The sequence below is a fragment of the Schistocerca gregaria genome, chromosome 3 (assembly GCF_023897955.1).
Source record: "Schistocerca gregaria isolate iqSchGreg1 chromosome 3, iqSchGreg1.2, whole genome shotgun sequence".
In the NCBI taxonomy this organism is placed as follows: Eukaryota; Metazoa; Arthropoda; class Insecta; order Orthoptera; family Acrididae; genus Schistocerca; species Schistocerca gregaria.
Window position 1 is genome coordinate 20,234,815 of NC_064922.1, and position 13,751 is coordinate 20,248,565.

The 13,751-nt window shown below is 49.2% G+C and overlaps 8 non-coding genes across 8 annotated transcripts; all 8 read left to right on the forward strand.

The window, feature by feature from the left end:
- The first annotated feature begins 1,314 nt into the window (after positions 1-1,314).
- On the forward strand, positions 1,315-1,390 carry Trnaa-agc (transfer RNA alanine (anticodon AGC)). Its single transcript has one exon. It is a non-coding gene; the product is annotated as a tRNA-Ala (tRNA).
- Positions 1,391-2,796: 1,406 nt separating this feature from the next.
- On the forward strand, positions 2,797-2,872 carry Trnaa-agc (transfer RNA alanine (anticodon AGC)). The gene has a single exon. It is a non-coding gene; the product is annotated as a tRNA-Ala (tRNA).
- A 1,408-nt stretch (positions 2,873-4,280) lies between these two features.
- On the forward strand, positions 4,281-4,353 carry Trnaa-agc (transfer RNA alanine (anticodon AGC)). The gene has a single exon. It is a non-coding gene; the product is annotated as a tRNA-Ala (tRNA).
- Positions 4,354-5,739: 1,386 nt separating this feature from the next.
- On the forward strand, positions 5,740-5,813 carry Trnaa-agc (transfer RNA alanine (anticodon AGC)). The gene has a single exon. It is a non-coding gene; the product is annotated as a tRNA-Ala (tRNA).
- Positions 5,814-7,204: 1,391 nt separating this feature from the next.
- Positions 7,205-7,280, forward strand: Trnaa-agc (transfer RNA alanine (anticodon AGC)). Its single transcript has one exon. It is a non-coding gene; the product is annotated as a tRNA-Ala (tRNA).
- A 1,386-nt stretch (positions 7,281-8,666) lies between these two features.
- On the forward strand, positions 8,667-8,740 carry Trnad-auc (transfer RNA aspartic acid (anticodon AUC)). The gene has a single exon. It is a non-coding gene; the product is annotated as a tRNA-Asp (tRNA).
- A 2,868-nt stretch (positions 8,741-11,608) lies between these two features.
- On the forward strand, positions 11,609-11,681 carry Trnaa-agc (transfer RNA alanine (anticodon AGC)). Its single transcript has one exon. It is a non-coding gene; the product is annotated as a tRNA-Ala (tRNA).
- A 1,382-nt stretch (positions 11,682-13,063) lies between these two features.
- Positions 13,064-13,141, forward strand: Trnaa-agc (transfer RNA alanine (anticodon AGC)). The gene has a single exon. It is a non-coding gene; the product is annotated as a tRNA-Ala (tRNA).
- Positions 13,142-13,751: the final 610 nt, after the last annotated feature.

Sequence of the window (13,751 nt, forward strand, 5' to 3'; positions counted from 1 at the left end):
TCCACAATTGCGCCGATTTCACGTAAATCCCACTGCACGTTCCTATTCTTTGCGTGCAGTCGGCTGCTACTGGTGTTGCTGGTTGTGACTGCTGATAACAGATGCCGTAGCAATCAATTCATGGAGTGAGTTGTATGTTTTGCGATAGTCTGTCTCTGACAAGGAAGCACAGGTGATATAGGTGCGAACACAGGAAGCTTGCAGCCCCTCGCTACCTGCACACACAGAGCAGCCACACTAGAAGAGCGGCCTAAGCCGTAGGCGAAATGTGCTCATTCGCTTTGGCGCGACGTCGAACTATAAATAAGGCTGTCACTAGCGTGAGCGTTGCGTGAGCGTCGTGTAAAGTCGGAAAAGTCATCTGCATGGGTGATTGCCAAGTGTGGGGAGCGTTTCGTAGTACGATTAGTGCAAAGGGGATGCGGAAACTTATTGTGTCCAAGTGTTTTGCAGTTGGACGACAAGAATTTTACGCAGTAGCAAAGAGCGAGGCACTGAGTTGGCATGAACAATGGAGAGCACAATGGGGCTCGAGATGTGCTTGTTACCTCAGGTGCTGTGTGATTGTCGACAAGGAGTGAAATGGACCAATTTGTGACCGCCCTTTGAATTTAAGACGTTCAAAACAGACGGAATTTGCATTCGTAATACCAGAGCATCGAAACTACTCGGAACTCTTGTGTATATGAACGTGTCCGCGCCTTTGTATTCTGGTACCTTCGCCGCTACAAACCAACCAACCATCGTGTCCTTGCACATCAGAGTCGCAAAGAATGGAGAATAGCCAGGCTTGGTCGTGTGTGTAGCTGTAGCTCAGTTGGCAGATCGTTCGCTTAGCGTGTGAACGGTCTCGGGTTCAAGCCCTGGCTCCTCCATGTTTTGTGGTCAGTGCATGGTAAGTGTTGGTCGCGGCGAACATAAACTCACGCAAGAAGTTGCAAAACCAGCGTCACAGACTGATATGATGTATACTGTCATAAGGAGAGCAAGGTGTAAGTGTGGGGACCGGCTGTTATCGTGGTGTCATCGAGTGCAGATCTGTCTTAGGTATCACGGCTTAACGTCATTGAAGTCTAGAGGTGGACAACACGTTCGTCTTACTCAGAGCGGTGTCTGAACTCTATTTTCGACGTTATGCGTGCCACTTTCATTGTGGCCAACTACGATTCGATACAGAATGCACGAAACCTGAAAGACACCCTCACTGATTCATAGAGAGTAGTGTTTGTCTGCGGAATAATGGGAGTACAAGGGTCTGTGACGTTGATATGACTGTATGTAGCATTACTAGTTATCGGGGGGGGGGGGGGGGCGGGGGTGTGCGTAGCTCAGATGGTAGAGCGCTCGCTTAGCGTGCGAGAGGTACTGGGATCGATACCCAGCGCCTCCACAATTTTTAACACACCTACATGCGCACCTTGCGATACAAGTGGAATAATTCCCAACCGGCAGAGGTGTGTAGGCAGATACAAGCGAACGATTAGCATCCACAATTGCGCCGATTTCACGTAAATCCCACTGCACGTTCCTATTCTTTGCGTGCAGTCGGCTGCTACTGGTGTTGCTGGTTGTGACTGCTGATAACAGATGCCGTAGCAATCAATTCATGGAGTGAGTTGTATGTTTTGCGATAGTCTGTCTCTGACAAGGAAGCACAGGTGATATAGGTGCGAACACAGGAAGCTTGCAGCCCCTCGCTACCTGCACACACAGAGCAGCCACACTAGAAGAGCGGCCTAAGCCGTAGGCGAAATGTGCTCATTCGCTTTGGCGCGACGTCGAACTATAAATAAGGCTGTCACTAGCGTGAGCGTTGCGTGAGCGTCGTGTAAAGTCGGAAAAGTCATCTGCATGGGTGATTGCCAAGTGTGGGGAGCGTTTCGTAGTACGATTAGTGCAAAGGGGATGCGGAAACTTATTGTGTCCAAGTGTTTTGCAGTTGGACGACAAGAATTTTACGCAGTAGCAAAGAGCGAGGCACTGAGTTGGCATGAACAATGGAGAGCACAATGGGGCTCGAGATGTGCTTGTTACCTCAGGTGCTGTGTGATTGTCGACAAGGAGTGAAATGGACCAATTTGTGACCGCCCTTTGAATTTAAGACGTTCAAAACAGACGGAATTTGCATTCGTAATACCAGAGCATCGAAACTACTTGGAACTCTTGTGTATATGAACGTGTCCGCGCCTTTGTATTCTGGTACCTTCGCCGCTACAAACCAACCAACCATCGTGTCCTTGCACATCAGAGTCGCAAAGAATGGAGAATAGCCAGGCTTGGTCGTGTGTGTAGCTGTAGCTCAGTTGGCAGATCGTTCGCTTAGCGTGTGAACGGTCTCGGGTTCAAGCCCTGGCTCCTCCATGTTTTGTGGTCAGTGCATGGTAAGTGTTGGTCGCGGCGAACATAAACTCACGCAAGAAGTTGCAAAACCAGCGTCACAGACTGATATGATGTATACTGTCATAAGGAGAGCAAGGTGTAAGTGTGGGGACCGGCTGTTATCGTGGTGTCATCGAGTGCAGATCTGTCTTAGGTATCACGGCTTAACGTCATTGAAGTCTAGAGGTGGACAACACGTTCGTCTTACTCAGAGCGGTGTCTGAACTCTATTTTCGACGTTATGCGTGCCACTTTCATTGTGGCCAACTACGATTCGATACAGAATGCACGAAACCTGAAAGACACCCTCACTGATTCATAGAGAGTAGTGTTTGTCTGCGGAATAATGGGAGTACAAGGGTCTGTGACGTTGATATGACTGTATGTAGCACTACTAGTTATCGGGGGGGGGGGGGGGGGGTGTGCGTAGCTCAGATGGTAGAGCGCTCGCTTAGCGTGCGAGAGGTACTGGGATCGATACCCAGCGCCTCCACAATTTTTAACACACCTACATGCGCACCTTGCGATACAAGTGGAATAATTCCCAACCGGCAGAGGTGTGTAGGCAGATACAAGCGAACGATTAGCATCCACAATTGCGCCGATTTCACGTAAATCCCACTGCACGTTCCTATTCTTTGCGTGCAGTCGGCTGCTACTGGTGTTGCTGGTTGTGACTGCTGATAACAGATGCCGTAGCAATCAATTCATGGAGTGAGTTGTATGTTTTGCGATAGTCTGTCTCTGACAAGGAAGCACAGGTGATATAGGTGCGAACACAGGAAGCTTGCAGCCCCTCGCTACCTGCACACACAGAGCAGCCACACTAGAAGAGCGGCCTAAGCCGTAGGCGAAATGTGCTCATTCGCTTTGGCGCGACGTCGAACTATAAATAAGGCTGTCACTAGCGTGAGCGTTGCGTGAGCGTCGTGTAAAGTCGGAAAAGTCATCTGCATGGGTGATTGCCAAGTGTGGGGAGCGTTTCGTAGTACGATTAGTGCAAAGGGGATGCGGAAACTTATTGTGTCCAGGTGTTTTGCAGTTGGACGACAGGAATTTTACGCAGTAGCAAAGAGCGAGGCACTGAGTTTTCATGAACAATGGAGAGCACAATGGGGCTCGAGATGTGCTTGTTACCTCAGGTGCTGTGTGATTGTCGACAAGGAGTGAAATGGACCAATTTGTGACCGCCCTTTGAATTTAAGACGTTCAAAACAGACGGAATTTGCATTCGTAATACCAGAGCATCGAAACTACTTGGAACTCTTGTGTATATGAACGTGTCCGCGCCTTTGTATTCTGGTACCTTCGCCGCTACAAACCAACCAACCATCGTGTCCTTGCACATCAGAGTCGCAAAGAATGGAGAATAGCCAGGCTTGGTCGTGTGTGTAGCTGTAGCTCAGTTGGCAGATCGTTCGCTTAGCGTGTGAACGGTCTCGGGTTCAAGCCCTGGCTCCTTCATGTTTTGTGGTCAGTGCATGGTAAGTGTTGGTCGCGGCGAACATAAACTCACGCAAGAAGTTGCAAAACCAGCGTCACAGACTGATATGATGTATACTGTCATAAGGAGAGCAAGGTGTAAGTGTGGGGACCGGCTGTTATCGTGGTGTCATCGAGTGCAGATCTGTCTTAGGTATCACGGCTTAACGTCATTGAAGTTTAGAGGTGGACAACACGTTCGTCTTACTCAGAGCGGTGTCTGAACTCTATTTTCGACGTTATGCGTGCCACTTTCATTGTGGCCAACTACGATTCGATACAGAATGCACGAAACCTGAAAGACACCCTCACTGATTCATAGAGAGTAGTGTTTGTCTGCGGAATAATGGGAGTACAAGGGTCTGTGACGTTGATAAGGCTGTATGTAGCACTACTAGTTATCGGGGGGGGGGGGGGGTGTGGGCGTAGCTCAGATGGTAGAGCGCTCGCTTAGCGTGCGAGAGGTACTGGGATCGATACCCAGCGCCTCCACAATTTTTAACACACCTACATGCGCACCTTGCGATACAAGTGGAATAATTCCCAACCGGCAGAGGTGTGTAGGCAGATACAAGCGAACGATTAGCATCCACAATTGCGCCGATTTCACGTATATCCCACTGCACGTTCCTATTCTTTGCGTGCAGTCGGCTGCTACTGGTGTTGGTGGTTGTGACTGCTGATAACAGATGCCGTAGCAATCAATTCATGGAGTGAGTTGTATGTTTTGCGATAGTCTGTCTCTGACAAGGAAGCACAGGTGATATAGGTGCGAACACAGGAAGCTTGCAGCCCCTCGCTACCTGCACACACAGAGCAGCCACACTAGATGAGCGGCCTAAGCCGTAGGCTAAATGTGCTCATTCGCTTTGGCGCGACGTCGAACTATAAATAAGGCTGTCACTAGCGTGAGCGTCGTGTAAAGTCGGAAAAGTCATCTGCATGGGTGATTGCCAAGTGTGGGGAGCGTTTCGTAGTACGATTAGTGCAAAGGGGATGCGGAAACTTATTGTGTCCAGGTGTTTTGCAGTTGGACGACAGGAATTTTACGTAGTAGCAAAGAGCGAGGCACTGAGTTTTCATGAACAATGGAGAGCACAATGGGGCTCGAGATGTGCTTGTTACCTCAGGTGCTGTGTGATTGTCGACAAGGAGTGAAATGGACCAATTTGTGACCGCCCTTTGAATTTAAGACGTTCAAAACAGACGGAATTTGCATTCGTAATACCAGAGCATCGAAACTACTTGGAACTCTTGTGTATATGAACGTGTCCGCGCCTTTGTATTCTGGTACCTTCGCCGCTACAAACCAACCAACCATCGTGTCCTTGCACATCAGAGTCGCAAAGAATGGAGAATAGCCAGGCTTGGTCGTGTGTGTAGCTGTAGCTCAGTTGGCAGATCGTTCGCTTAGCGTGTGAACGGTCTCGGGTTCAAGCCCTGGCTCCTCCATGTTTTGTGGTCAGTGCATGGTAAGTGTTGGTCGCGGCGAACATAAACTCACGCAAGAAGTTGCAAAACCAGCGTCACAGACTGATATGATGTATACTGTCATAAGGAGAGCAAGGTGTAAGTGTGGGGACCGGCTGTTATCGTGGTGTCATCGAGTGCAGATCTGTCTTAGGTATCACGGCTTAGCGTCATTGAAGTCTAGAGGTGGACAACACGTTCGTCTTACTCAGAGCGGTGTCTGAACTCTATTTTCGACGTTATGCGTGCCACTTTCATTGTGGCCAACTACGATTCGATACAGAATGCACGAAACCTGAAAGACACCCTCACTGATACATAGAGAGTAGTGTTTGTCTGCGGAATAATGGGAGTACAAGGGTCTGTGACGTTGATATGACTGTATGTAGCACTACTAGTTATCGGGGGGGTGGGCGTAGCTCAGATGGTAGAGCGCTCGCTTAGCGTGCGAGAGGTACTGGGATCGATACCCAGCGCCTCCAGAATTTTTAACACACCTACATGCGCACCTTGCGATACAAGTGGAATAATTCCCAACCGGCAGAGGTGTGTAGGCAGATATAAGCGAACGATTAGCATCCACAATTGCGCCGATTTCACGTAAATCCCACTGCACGTTCCTATTCTTTGCGTGCAGTCGGCTGCTACTGGTGTTGCTGGTTGTGACTGCTGATAACAGATGCCGTAGCAATCAATTCATGGAGTGAGTTGTATGTTTTGCGATAGTCTGTCTCTGACAAGGAAGCACAGGTGATATAGGTGCGAACACAGGAAGCTTGCAGCCCCTCGCTACCTGCACACACAGAGCAGCCACACTAGAAGAGCGGCCTAAGCCGTAGGCGAAATGTGCTCATTCGCTTTGGCGCGACGTCGAACTATAAATAAGGCTGTCACTAGCGTGAGCGTCGTGTAAAGTCGGAAAAGTCATCTGCATGGGTGATTGCCAAGTGTGGGGAGCGTTTCGTAGTACGATTAGTGCAAAGGGGATGCGGAAACTTATTGTGTCCAAGTGTTTTGCAGTTGGACGACAAGAATTTTACGCAGTAGCAAAGAGCGAGGCACTGAGTTGGCATGAACAATGGAGAGCACAATGGGGCTCGAGATGTGCTTGTTACCTCAGGTACTGTGTGATTGTCGACAAGGACTGAAATGGACCAATTTGTGACCGCCCTTTGAATTTAAAACGTTCAAAACAGACGGAATTTGCATTCGTAATACCAGAGCATCGAAACTACTTGGAACTCTTGTGTATATGAACGTGTCCGCGCCTTTGTATTCTGGTACCTTCGCCGCTACAAACCAACCAACCATCGTGTCCTTGCACATCAGAGTCGCAAAGAATGGAGAATAGCCAGGCTTGGTCGTGTGTGTAGCTGTAGCTCAGTTGGCAGATCGTTCGCTTAGCGTGTGAACGGTCTCGGGTTCAAGCCCTGGCTCCTCCATGTTTTGTGGTCAGTGCATGGTAAGTGTTGGTCGCGGCGAACATAAACTCACGCAAGAAGTTGCAAAACCAGCGTCACAGACTGATATGATGTATACTGTCATAAGGAGAGCAAGGTGTAAGTGTGGGGACCGGCTGTTATCGTGGTGTCATCGAGTGCAGATCTGTCTTAGGTATCACGGCTTAGCGTCATTGAAGTTTAGAGGTGGACAACACGTTCGTCTTACTCAGAGCGGTGTCTGAACTCTATTTTCGACGTTATGCGTGCCACTTTCATTGTGGCCAACTACGATTCGATACAGAATGCACGAAACCTGAAAGACACCCTCACTGATACATAGAGAGTAGTGTTTGTCTGCGGAATAATGGGAGTACAAGGGTCTGTGACGTTGATATGACTGTATGTAGCACTACTAGTTATGGGGGGGGGGGGGGGTGTGCGTAGCTCAGATGGTAGAGCGCTCGCTTAGCGCGCGAGAGGTACTGGGATCGATACCCAGCGCCTCCACAATTTTTAACACACCTACATGCGCACCTTGCGATACAAGTGGAATAATTCCCAACCGGCAGAGGTGTGTAGGCAGATACAAGCGAACGATTAGCATCCACAATTGCGCCGATTTCACGTAAATCCCACTGCACGTTCCTATTCTTTGCGTGCAGTCGGCTGCTACTGGTGTTGCTGGTTGTGACTGCTGATAACAGATGCCGTAGCAATCAATTCATGGAGTGAGTTGTATGTTTTGCGATAGTCTGTCTCTGACAAGGAAGCACAGGTGATATAGGTGCGAACACAGGAAGCTTGCAGGCCCTCGCTACCTGCACACACAGAGCAGCCACACTAGAAGAGCGGCCTAAGCCGTAGGCGAAATGTGCTCATTCGCTTTGGCGCGACGTCGAACTATAAATAAGGCTGTCACTAGCGTGAGCGTCGTGTAAAGTCGGAAAAGTCATCTGCATGGGTGATTGCCAAGTGTGGGGAGCGTTTCGTAGTACGATTAGTGCAAAGGGGACGCGGAAACTTATTGTGTCCAAGTGTTTTGCAGTTGGACGACAAGAATTTTACGCAGTAGCAAAGAGTGAGGCACTGAGTTGGCATGAACAATGGAGAGCACAATGGGGCTCGAGATGTGCTTGTTACCTCAGGTGCTGTGTGATTGTCGACAAGGAGTGAAATTGACCAATTTGTGACCGCCCTTTCAATTTAAGACGTTCAAAACAGACGGAATTTGCATTCGTAATACCAGAGCATCGAAACTACTTGGAACTCTTATGTATATGAACGTGTCCGCGCCTTTGTATTCTGGTACCTTCGCCGCTACAAACCAACCAACCATCGTGTCCTTGCACATCAGAGTCGCAAAGAATGGAGAATAGCCAGGCTTGGTCGTGTGTGTAGCTGTAGCTCAGTTGGCAGATCGTTCGCTTAGCGTGTGAACGGTCTCGGGTTCAAGCCCTGGCTCCTCCATGTTTTGTGGTCAGTGCATGGTAAGTGTTGGTCGCGGCGAACATAAACTCACGCAAGAAGTTGCAAAACCAGCGTCACAGACTGATATGATGTATACTGTCATAAGGAGAGCAAGGTGTAAGTGTGGGGACCGGCTGTTATCGTGGTGTCATCGAGTGCAGATCTGTCTTCGGTATCACGGCTTAACGTCATTGAAGTCTAGAGGTGGACAACACGTTCGTCTTACTCAGAGCGGTGTCTGAACTCTATTTTCGACGTTATGCGTGCCACTTTCATTGTGGCCAACTACGAATCGATACAGAATGCACGAAACCTGAAAGACACCCTCACTGATACATAGAGAGTAGTGTTTGTCTGCGGAATAATGGGAGTGCAAGGGTCTGTGACGTTGATATGACTGTATGTAGCACTACTAGTTATCGGTGGGGTGGGCGTAGCTCAGATGGTAGAGCGCTCGCTTATCGTGCGAGAGGTACTGGGATCGATACCCAGTGCCTCCAGAATTTTTAACACACCTACATGCGCACCTTGCGATACAAGTGGAATAATTCCCAACCGGCAGAGGTGTGTAGGCAGATACAAGCGAACGATTAGCATCCACAATTGCGCCGATTTCACGTAAATCCCACTGCACGTTCCTATTCTTTGCGTGCAGTCGGCTGCTACTGGTGTTGGTGGTTGTGACTGCTGATAACAGATGCCGTAGCAATCAATTCATGGAGTGAGTTGTATGTTTTGCGATAGTCTGTCTCTGACAAGAAAGCACAGGTGATATAGGTGCGAACACAGGAAGCTTGCAGCCCCTCGCTACCTGCACACACAGAGCAGCCACACTAGAAGAGCGGCCTAAGCCGTAGGCGAAATGTGCTCATTCGCTTTGGCGCGACGTCGAACTATAAATAAGGCTGTCACTAGCGTGAGCGTCGTGTAAAGTCGGAAAAGTCATCTGCATGGGTGATTGCCAAGTGTGGGGAGCGTTTCGTAGTACGATTAGTGCAAAGGGGACGCGGAAACTTATTGTGTCCAAGTGTTTTGCAGTTGGACGACAAGAATTTTACGCAGTAGCAAAGAGTGAGGCACTGAGTTGGCATGAACAATGGAGAGCACAATGGGGCTCGAGATGTGCTTGTTACCTCAGGTGCTGTGTGATTGTCGACAAGGAGTGAAATTGACCAATTTGTGACCGCCCTTTCAATTTAAGACGTTCAAAACAGACGGAATTTGCATTCGTAATACCAGAGCATCGAAACTACTTGGAACTCTTATGTATATGAACGTGTCCGCGCCTTTGTATTCTGGTACCTTCGCCGCTACAAACCAACCAACCATCGTGTCCTTGCACATCAGAGTCGCAAAGAATGGAGAATAGCCAGGCTTGGTCGTGTGTGTAGCTGTAGCTCAGTTGGCAGATCGTTCGCTTAGCGTGTGAACGGTCTCGGGTTCAAGCCCTGGCTCCTCCATGTTTTGTGGTCAGTGCATGGTAAGTGTTGGTCGCGGCGAACATAAACTCACCCAAGAAGTTGCAAAACCAGCGTCACAGACTGATATGATGTATACTGTCATAAGGAGAGCAAGGTGTAAGTGTGGGGACCGGCTGTTATCGTGGTGTCATCGAGTGCAGATCTGTCTTAGGTATCACGGCTTAACGTCATTGAAGTCTAGAGGTGGACAACACGTTCGTCTTACTCAGAGCGGTGTCTGAACTCTATTTTCGACGTTATGCGTGCCACTTTCATTGTGGCCAACTACGATTCGATACGGAATGCACGAAACCTGAAAGACACCCTCACTGATACATAGAGAGTAGTGTTTGTCTGCGGAATAATGGGAGTACAAGGGTGTGTGACGTTGATATGACTGTATGTAGCAATACTAGTTATCGGGGGGGGTGGGCGTAGCTCATATGGTAGAGCGCTCGCTTAGCGTGCGAGAGGTACTGGGATCGATACCCAGCGCCTCCACAATTTTTAACACACCTACATGCGCACCTTGCGATACAAGTGGAATAATTCCCAACCGGCAGAGGTGTGTAGGCAGATACAAGCGAACGATTAGCATCCACAATTGCGCCGATTTCACGTAAATCCCACTGCACGTTCCTATTCTTTGCGTGCAGTCGGCTGCTACTGGTGTTGCTGGTTGTGACTGCTGATAACAGATGCCGTAGCAATCAATTCATGGAGTGAGTTGTATGTTTTGCGATAGTCTGTCTCTGACAAGGAAGCACAGGTGATATAGGTGCGAACACAGGAAGCTTGCAGCCCCTCGCTACCTGCAGACACAGAGCAGCCACACTAGAAGAGCGGCCTAAGCCGTAGGCGAAATGTGCTCATTCGCTTTGGCGCGACGTCGAACTATAAATAAGGCTGTCACTAGCGTGAGCGTTGCGTGAGCGTCGTGTAAAGTCGGAAAAGTCATCTGCATGGGTGATTGCCAAGTGTGGGGAGCGTTTCGTAGTACGATTAGTGCAAAGGGGATGCGGAAACTTATTGTGTCCAAGTGTTTTGCAGTTGGACGACAAGAATTTTACGCAGTAGCAAAGAGCGAGGCACTGAGTTGGCATGAACAATGGAGAGCACAATGGGGCTCGAGATGTGCTTGTTACCTCAGGTGCTGTGTGATTGTCGACAAGGAGTGAAATGGACCAATTTGTGACCGCCCTTTCAATTTAAGACGTTCAAAACAGACGGAATTTGCATTCGTAATACCAGAGCATCGAAACTACTTGGAACTCTTGTGTATATGAACGTGTCCGCGCCTTTGTATTCTGGTACCTTCGCCGCTGCAAACCAACCAACCATCGTGTCCTTGCACATCAGAGTCGCAAAGAATGGAGAATAGCCAGGCTTGGTCGTGCGTGTAGCTGTAGCTCAGTTGGCAGATCGTTCGCTTAGCGTGTGAACGGTCTCGGGTTCAAGCCCTGGCTCCTCCATGTTTTGTGGTCAGTGCATGGTAAGTGTTGGTCGCGGCGAACGTAAACTCACGCAAGAAGTTGCAAAACCAGCGTCACAGACTGATATGATGTATACTGTCATAAGGAGAGCAAGGTGTAAGTGTGGGGACCGGCTGTTATCGTGGTGTCATCGAGTGCAGATCTGTCTTCGGTATCACGGCTTAACGTCATTGAAGTCTAGAGGTGGACAACACGTTCGTCTTACTCAGAGCGGTGTCTGAACTCTATTTTCGACGTTATGCGTGCCACTTTCATTGTGGCCAACTACGAATCGATACAGAATGCACGAAACCTGAAAGACACCCTCACTGATACATAGAGAGTAGTGTTTGTCTGCGGAATAATGGGAGTGCAAGGGTCTGTGACGTTGATATGACTGTATGTAGCACTACTAGTTATCGGGGGGGGGGGGGGGGGGGGCGTAGCTCAGATGGTAGAGCGCTCGCTTAGCGTGCGAGAGGTACTGGGATCGATACCCAGCGCCTCCAGAATTCTTAACACACCTACATGCGCACCTTGCGATACAAGTGGAATAATTCCCAACCGGCAGAGGTGTGTAGGCAGATACAAGCGAACGATTAGCATCCACAATTGCGCCGATTTCACGTAAATCCCACTGCACGTTCCTATTCTTTGCGTGCAGTCGGCTGCTACTGGTGTTGCTGGTTGTGACTGCTGATAACAGATGCCGTAGCAATCAATTCATGGAGTGATTTGTATGTTTTGCGATAGTCTGTCTCTGACAAGGAAGCACAGGTGATATAGGTGCGAACACAGGAAGCTTGCAGCCCCTCGCTACCTGCACACACAGAGCAGCCACACTAGAAGAGCGGCCTAAGCCGTAGGCGAAATGTGCTCATTCGCTTTGGCGCGACGTCGAACTATAAATAAGGCTGTCACTAGCGTGAGCGTCGTGTAAAGTCGGAAAAGTCATCTGCATGGGTGATTGCCAAGTGTGGGGAGCGTTTCGTAGTACGATTAGTGCAAAGGGGACGCGGAAACTTATTGTGTCCAAGTGTTTTGCAGTTGGACGACAAGAATTTTACGCAGTAGCAAAGAGTGAGGCACTGAGTTGGCATGAACAATGGAGAGCACAATGGGGCTCGAGATGTGCTTGTTACCTCAGGTGCTGTGTGATTGTCGACAAGGAGTGAAATTGACCAATTTGTGACCGCCCTTTCAATTTAAGACGTTCAAAACAGACGGAATTTGCATTCGTAATACCAGAGCATCGAAACTACTTGGAACTCTTATGTATATGAACGTGTCCGCGCCTTTGTATTCTGGTACCTTCGCCGCTACAAACCAACCAACCATCGTGTCCTTGCACATCAGAGTCGCAAAGAATGGAGAATAGCCAGGCTTGGTCGTGTGTGTAGCTGTAGCTCAGTTGGCAGATCGTTCGCTTAGCGTGTGAACGGTCTCGGGTTCAAGCCCTGGCTCCTCCATGTTTTGTGGTCAGTGCATGGTAAGTGTTGGTCGCGGCGAACATAAACTCACCCAAGAAGTTGCAAAACCAGCGTCACAGACTGATATGATGTATACTGTCATAAGGAGAGCAAGGTGTAAGTGTGGGGACCGGCTGTTATCGTGGTGTCATCGAGTGCAGATCTGTCTTAGGTATCACGGCTTAACGTCATTGAAGTCTAGAGGTGGACAACACGTTCGTCTTACTCAGAGCGGTGTCTGAACTCTATTTTCGACGTTATGCGTGCCACTTTCATTGTGGCCAACTACGATTCGATACAGAATGCACGAAACCTGAAAGACACCCTCACTGATACATAGAGAGTAGTGTTTGTCTGCGGAATAATGGGAGTGCAAGGGTCTGTGACGTTGATATGACTGTATGTAGCACTACAAGTTATCGGGGGTGTAAGCGTAGCTCAGATGGTAGAGCGCTCGCTTAGCGTGCGAGAGGTACTGGGATCGATACCCAGCGCCTCCACAATTTTTAACACACCTACATGCGCACCTTGCGATACAAGTGGAATAATTCCCAACCGGCAGAGGTGTGTAGGCAGATACAAGCGAACGATTAGCATCCACAATTGCGCCGATTTCACGTAAATCCCACTGCACGTTCCTATTCTTTGCGTGCAGTCGGCTGCTACTGGTGTTGCTGGTTGTGACTGCTGATAACAGATGCCGTAGCAATCAATTCATGGAGTGAGTTGTATGTTTTGCGATAGTCTGTCTCTGACAAGGAAGCACAGGTGATATAGGTGCGAACACAGGAAGCTTGCAGCCCCTCGCTACCTGCAGACACAGAGCAGCCACACTAGAAGAGCGGCCTAAGCCGTAGGCGAAATGTGCTCATTCGCTTTGGCGCGACGTCGAACTATAAATAAGGCTGTCACTAGCGTGAGCGTTGCGTGAGCGTCGTGTAAAGTCGGAAAAGTCATCTGCATGGGTGATTGCCAAGTTTGGGGAGCGTTTCGTAGTACGATCAGTGCAAAGGGGATGCGGAAACTTATTGTGTCCAAGTGTTTTGCAGTTGGACGACAAGAATTTTACGCAGTAGCAAAGAGCGAGGCACTGAGTTGGCATGAACAATG